The 7,005-nt window shown below is 39.3% G+C and overlaps 1 long non-coding RNA gene across 1 annotated transcript; it reads left to right on the forward strand.

The window, feature by feature from the left end:
* The first annotated feature begins 5,243 nt into the window (after nucleotides 1-5,243).
* On the forward strand, nucleotides 5,244-6,633 carry LOC121888567. The gene is made up of 3 exons (XR_006093273.1): nucleotides 5,244-5,310; nucleotides 5,797-5,950; nucleotides 6,085-6,633. It is a non-coding gene; the product is annotated as an uncharacterized LOC121888567 (long non-coding RNA).
* The last annotated feature ends 372 nt before the right edge of the window (nucleotides 6,634-7,005 follow it).

The following is a 7,005-nucleotide window of genomic DNA, read 5'->3' on the forward strand; positions in this document are numbered from 1 at the left end:
AAATCAATTCAAGATCCTGACTACAATACCATGCACTCTTTTGTTGGATCTTGCAAGAAGTTCAGATGCTACAAACACTCATGCAGTTTCATTTCTTTCTACTAGATAGTTTTGTTTTGTTTGTTTTTTTGTTTTTAAAAAAAAAACAAAATTTTTTGTTTTTTTTTTTAAAAAAAAACGACAGTAAACACAAATGCCCACTAAATGTCTAAGACACTTCATTTAAATTAGATGATCAGCACAGAGTGAAATGCACATTTTATAATAGGCTCTACGTTTGTAAAGATTAGGTTTTATGGCAGAGCAGGGCAGAGGTGCTGTGTACACACTCTAAAGCAGCCTAAAGCAGCCTAAAAACTTTTACTGTAGCTGCGTTAAATGTAACCCTCCACCCGTTGAGTGTCACTGCTCTAAAGGACATAGTGCTTACACAGGGGAGCAGTATCGGCCAGCAAAGAGAACACTGCAGGTGTCGGATGACGAAGAGGTGACATGCCTGCCACAGAGGAGAAAACAAAGAATTGTAAAAGCTTCAAGTAATATTCATCACAATTATTATTATTTTGAAATAGTGATTATAGCAGCTTTATCTAATCATTATTGATCCCCTTTTGAACTGAAAAAGTTGAGGTGACCAGTACCGCTATAGTTATTTGGGTGAGCGGCTCTCGAGAAATATATAAAATTACCTCATAAATAATGTTGATTTGCTTCTTCTGCCCGTGGAATCAATGGTGCCACTCTGCCATTGCAACCCACATTGAGATTGGAGGTGGGATTTCATTCATAGTGTTTATGATTTGAAAACGTTTAAGAGACTTAAGCTATTGAACTGTGTAATGTTACTGTGAACGAAACTTGGCATGTGTGTGCAAAAATTAGTGCTCGATGTCTCAGGAACGTTCAGAAATATATAAAAAATCCCTCATAAACAACATTGCTTCTGCTTCTTCTGCATGTGGATTCAACAACAGAAAATATGGACACTGCCATTGCAACCCACATTGTGGTCAGAGGAGGGATTACATCTGTAGTGATATGAACTAACATAGAGAATGAATTGAAAAAGTTTAGTTTAGTTTAGTTTAAGAGAGATAAACTCTATTCTCATTGCTCACACACAGGAACTTTGTATGTATGTTCACGACATAGTGCAGGATGTCTCAGGCACGTTTTAAAAAGGCACTACAGTTCATCTGATCCATGTGAGGCGTTAAGGGAACACGGGTGAATTGTAGCATCTGCTGATAGCCTGTATTTGAGGCGTTCAGAAAACATGAGGACAGGTACAACAAAGCAGTATGGTTGTTTTCTGAGTCTCAAACACAACAATAGGAGGGTGTAGGTGGTTCAATAGTGGCCTATCAAATTGCAAGTTGTGAAAAGGAAAAAATAGTTCAAAAGTGTCAAACATTTGGCACTTTTTTTAACACACAAAACTGTGTAAACTAAATGTAAGAGAAACAAGCTTTTAATTAAGATTGAATGCAAAATCATTCATAATCAGGCTAAATAATGGATTCATATGTCAGAGACAACCTCAGAAATGATTATATTTCTAATTTTGGCTAGAATTTCCACCTTTATTGTGTGCCACACTATTTCTGTCCCTTTTCCAGAGGTGATCCACTATCAGCTCTGAAGGAAACACTTATGATTTTCATGTCAGATCTAATCTTCATCTTGTTGATTTCTAAGAAGTGCTTCAGACAAAAATATACAACTAAGTATTTTTAATATTCAAATTTGGAGTGTGGATTAAACCCAGGGTCTTTTTATGGACTGTATGAGATTTTGTTGATTGTATGAAGAGTTTTAAGAACACCATCTTTTGCAAACTTGAACACATGTTTTGGTGTTTGTCACCTTTTCTTAAAACTAGACCTTAAAAAGAACACGTTTAGATTCAGAGAGGAACAAATTGGGGGTAAATAATTGAGGAAGAAATGGTTCAGAAATCAAAAAGTAAAATTGTCTTTTTTCATTATTTGATTTGATTTGTTTTGATTTTAATTTTGATTTTGAAGTGTGGGACACAGGGAGAAACTCCTCACAGCAACAAGAGTGTGTTTCTCTGGATGCTGTGAGGCTACTGTGAAGCCCCGACCTGCTCTAAAGCAGTAGCACCGCTAAAATAAACATGCTGGCCAGTGTAACTGTGGCGATAGCAAAGAGCTTCACTACATCACTCCAGGTGTCAGGGGAGGCTGCCTTCTTTGCAAGCCGAGTGGAGTGCTCTCTGATGTTGACCAGCAAACACTGGACGATGACCTGGTCCACAGCTTCATCTAGTGTCGCAGACTCCAGCAGGCGTTTACCGCCCAACTGCTTCTGCACGTCTTTAACAATAGATTTGCTGAGTTTCTTGGCGGTCTTCAGGTCCGGACAGAAGCCTCCAGTAATATCGAGTCCCGCCATTATTTCGTCTATGAGACGTTCGGTGCGAGCGACGCACTCTTCCAGGGTCCGGTTCTCGTAAGCCTGACACTTGTTCAGCACTCTGACGGTCAGCACCTCCACGACCAGCCGGAGCTGGTCTTCACTCTCTGCCTCGGTTGTAGAGGCAGGAGGATCAGGGAATTCCATGGCTGCTTGCGGCTGATTGATGATATTTGCCAGGTCGTCTTCCCTTTCTGGGACTCCTGACTCTGGCTTGTGTTCAGGTACAGAACTTACTGGGAGCTCCGTTGTCTGTGGCTCTTACTGATAATGATTATGGTCTCAGTAGTGAACTCTTATCCTGACGGCAAGTCTGATTGCCTTTAACACGTCATATGGTGCTGAATTCACAATCACTGTGACGTGACAGACATGCGAGTCTGTCACGTGCGCACGTATTTTTTAAAAATATAAAAATGGCGTTCAATAAATCGTTCAAAAAAAGCGTTACGGTGCTTTAGATGAATAACAGTTTCCTTTTCTTACACACATATCAGACAAGTCAGTATATTTAAAAAATGGATTTCCTTGATCTTGTTTGTTAAAGCAGACGAAACATCTGTATTCAGTGGCCGCTGATATACCCTTGATTTCATTTTCAGTGTTTGCATATGATAAAAAATTACAGTACATTTAATTGAACTTTTATGAGTATAATAATTCAGTGTTTAAACATAACATACAGCCTCAGAAGATTATATCACCTGATCCTCTTTGGTTCACTCAGTGCATGAAACAGCTGGTAGAGGAGATCTCAGGGCCATAGATGTATACTCTTGCTGTTAGATAATTAATAGTGCAATTTTTGCCCTACACATGCCAGCAGTAGTATTGCAGACAGCCTGTGTACTATCATGCAACATCATTTCACAAATCAAGCTGCATTGGCTCCTCAGTGTTTCTCCATCAAGTGCTGTCTTTGTGCAGTGTTACCTTATTTATTCTAAACTGAGCATCAACAGTAAGATCCTCCATGAAGTGCTTCTTCCAGTTGCCTTTGAAGTAGATGGCATTGACCAGCACCAGCCTGGTCATGTTGTCCACCACGCCCTCAACCAGCAAGTCCTTGATTTTACCTGGTGAACAGTAAAGACGAAGTTATCATCAGCATTCAGACAGACAGAGGCTATGATTCCATCCAAAATTCAGGATTTCTCATTACACTTCAGCTTAGATGCTCTAGAAATTACACAGCGCTCAAATACAAAATCAAAAAGAGTTAAAAGGGAAAAAAAATTGACTGAAAAAACAGGAATAATAATAATGAAAACAAGTATAAATGTCTTTAATTAAATTGGGATTAAGAACTTGATGGTCTAATTTCTTCCAGCAGGGTGCGCCAGAGCCCTAGCTTTTGAGTCTTGACCTGTGAGCCACTGATAGACTTTACCTGTAGATCTCATGCAAACAGGCTCATATGGGGATAGAAGGTCAGCAAATATGTTTAGGAACTAACAGTCAGGCTTTAACAGTGATATTTAAATGTCAAAATCAATTCAAGATCCTGACTACACACAGGTAGCCTGGATGGAAATACCATGCCTACAATACCATGCACTCTCTTGTTGAATCTTGCAAGAAGTTGAGATGCTACAGACACTCATGCAGTTTCATTTCTTTCTACTAGATAGTTTTGTTTTGTTTGTTTGTTTTTTTTTAAAAAAAAACGACAGTAAACACGAATGCCCACTAAATGTCGAAGACACTTCATTTAAATTAGATGATCAGCACAGAGTGAAATGCACATTTTATAATAGGCTCTACGTTTGTAAAGATTAGGTTTTATGGCAGAGCAGGGCAGAGGTGCTGTGTACACACTCTAAAGCAGTGATTCTCAACATTTTTGCTACTGAAGCCTAAAATCTTTTACTGTAGCTGCGTTAAATGTAACCCTCCACCTGTTGAGTGTCACTGCTCTAAAGGACATAGTGCTTACACAGGGGAGCAGTATCGGCCAGCAAAGAGAACACTGCAGGTGTTATGTTGGATGAAGAAGAGGTAGGGGTGGTCTGCCATGAAATAGGCTAGATTGCGACTGTAACACAGACACTCAATATAGAAACTAGTTGCAGCAGCAGCCTCAGTTCCCTCCTCATTCACCTCCACAAAAGCTTTGTGGACGACTTTTGACAAAAGCAGGCCTTTGGTCTTAGACATGCCTGTCACAGAAGAGAAAACAAAGAATTGTAAAAGCTTCAAGTAATATTCATGACAACTTCTCAACAAAGTTTGAGGCCCTCGATCTTCAATCACAAGCTTAATACTTTCTTCTTCTTCTTCTTCTTCATCTTCTTCTTCTTATTATTATGAAATAGTGATTATAGCAGCTTTAAATAATCATTATTGATCCCCTTTTGAACTGAAAAAATTGAAGTGACCAGTACCGCTATAGTTATTTGGGTGAGCAGCTCTCGAGAAATATATAAAAATACCTCATAAGTAATGTTGATTTGCTTCTTCTTCTGCCCGTGGAATCAATGGTGCCACTCTGCCATTGCAACCCACATTGAGATTGGAGGTGGGATTGCATTCATAGTGTTCATGACTTGAAAACGTTTAAGAGACTTAAGCTATTGAATTGTGTAATGTTACTGTGAACGAAACTTGGCATGTGTGTGCAAAAATTAGTGCTCGATGTCTCAGGCACAGTCAGAAATATATAAAAAATCCCTCATAAAGAACATTGCTTCTGCTTCTATGAACATAGAGAATGAATTGAAAAAGTTTAGTTTAGTTTAGTTTCAGAGAGATAAACTATTCTCGTTCCTCACACACAGGAACTTTGTATGTATGTTCAAGACATAGTGCAGGATGTCTCAGGCATTTTTTAAACAGGCACTACAGTTCATCAGATCCATGTGAGGCATTAAGGTAAGATAAAAAATTACAGTACATTTAATTGAACTTTCATGAGTATAATAATTCAGTGTTTAAACATAACATACAGCCTCAGAAGATTTTATCACCTGATCCTCTTTGGTTCACTCAGTGCATGAAACAGCTGGTAGAGGAGATCTCAGGGCTACAGATGTATACTCATGCTGTTAGATAATAGATAGTGCAATTTTTTTCTATCAAATGGGTGTAACATGTAAGATACATGAACTAGACTCTCTAGGTGTAACCTTCAAGATGAGGCAATAGAGTGGGATGGAACATTCACATCTATAGTACAAATAATCAGTAAGCCACATGGAAGCCGGGTATTTGCAGAACCCCCCTGCACTCTGACATCAGTAACAGGAATCTTCTGAAATATTAAGCTGAATGTTTAATAGAAATTTGGGATTTAGCACAAACACACCTGCAAATGACAGATTCTGGGAAACTATTGCAACACTTTTGGTTTTGTGACAGATGAGTGAACGACATGATGAATGGAATATGAGGGAGCAGTGTGTAGGACATGGATCACAGATAAGCAGAATCCAGGCAGGGCGCCTAATGCAAAGCAGTGAGAGACAGACAGAAACATTATCCAAATGAGGTTGATGGATTAAAAGCAAGCAGTGTAAGAGTCCAATTTGTATAAACACAGGATCACTTGTGTAAATGCATGCACACAAAAGATTTTAACAAAATGGAAACCTTATGCACTTTTTTTTTTTTAAATCCAGTGCCATTGTCTCATTGTCTCCATTCAAGGTTTTCATGCAAAATCCTGGTCTTGAAATTGTAGTGCTCACTCGGGGGAGCAGTATCGGCCGGCAAAGAGAACACTCATGGTGGAGTTATGACGGATGAAGAAGAGGAAGGGATGGTCTGCTATGAAGGTGGTGGGAATCGTGATGGAGCAGTTCGAGGCGATGGCGCCGGTGGCAGCAGCAGCCTCGGTTCTCTCCTCGTTCTGCAAAATAAACTGCTACAGTGAACTTTGATGGTTGTCGGGTTGACCATTCTTGGGCCTGGGAAGAGCAGGGGCTCTAAACATGTTATGGCCAGGTTTCCCCTAGACTAGGGATGTAACAATTTCATTTCATTTAAATAAAATCTGATTTCTGAAAAATGTGCAGTGGCCTCCTATAGTTTCATAGTTATAACTATGGAAATGTTCTTAAAAACCACAAGTCTGATGGTTTCAATCATTGCCAAAATGGAACCAATTGTTCTTTGGATCATGGCAAATCTATCCACCATATTTCATTGAAATCTGTTCACAAATTGGCAAACAATAAGGCATGGGCACACTGTTGAAAAACCTGGACATTACCTGGCAGTTGGCCTCAGGAATGGAGGTGAGAGGAAATTGACTTTGATTTGATTTGATTTGACTTTGACTCTGGCACATCATCTTCACCAGTTTGGTATCATTCTAAAGACAACAGCAAACACAACAAGCACTTTTCTTGCTGAGTCGGTCATTCTCTTGTTCACCACAAGACATCCCTAGGGTGATTTTCTGAGGAAACAACCCACACTGGTGAATCATTTCTAAGGAAACATATATGTTCATTTCTCCCACACCACTGAATAAATCACTGTGTGAACAGTATTTGTGTAAAAACAGGTTTGCACTCCCACACTACAAGGACTTAACTTAGAGGTTTGCAAAAGTCCTAGTTGTAG

Source organism: Thunnus maccoyii, chromosome 21 (assembly GCF_910596095.1).
Source record: "Thunnus maccoyii chromosome 21, fThuMac1.1, whole genome shotgun sequence".
Classification (NCBI taxonomy): Eukaryota; Metazoa; Chordata; class Actinopteri; order Scombriformes; family Scombridae; genus Thunnus; species Thunnus maccoyii.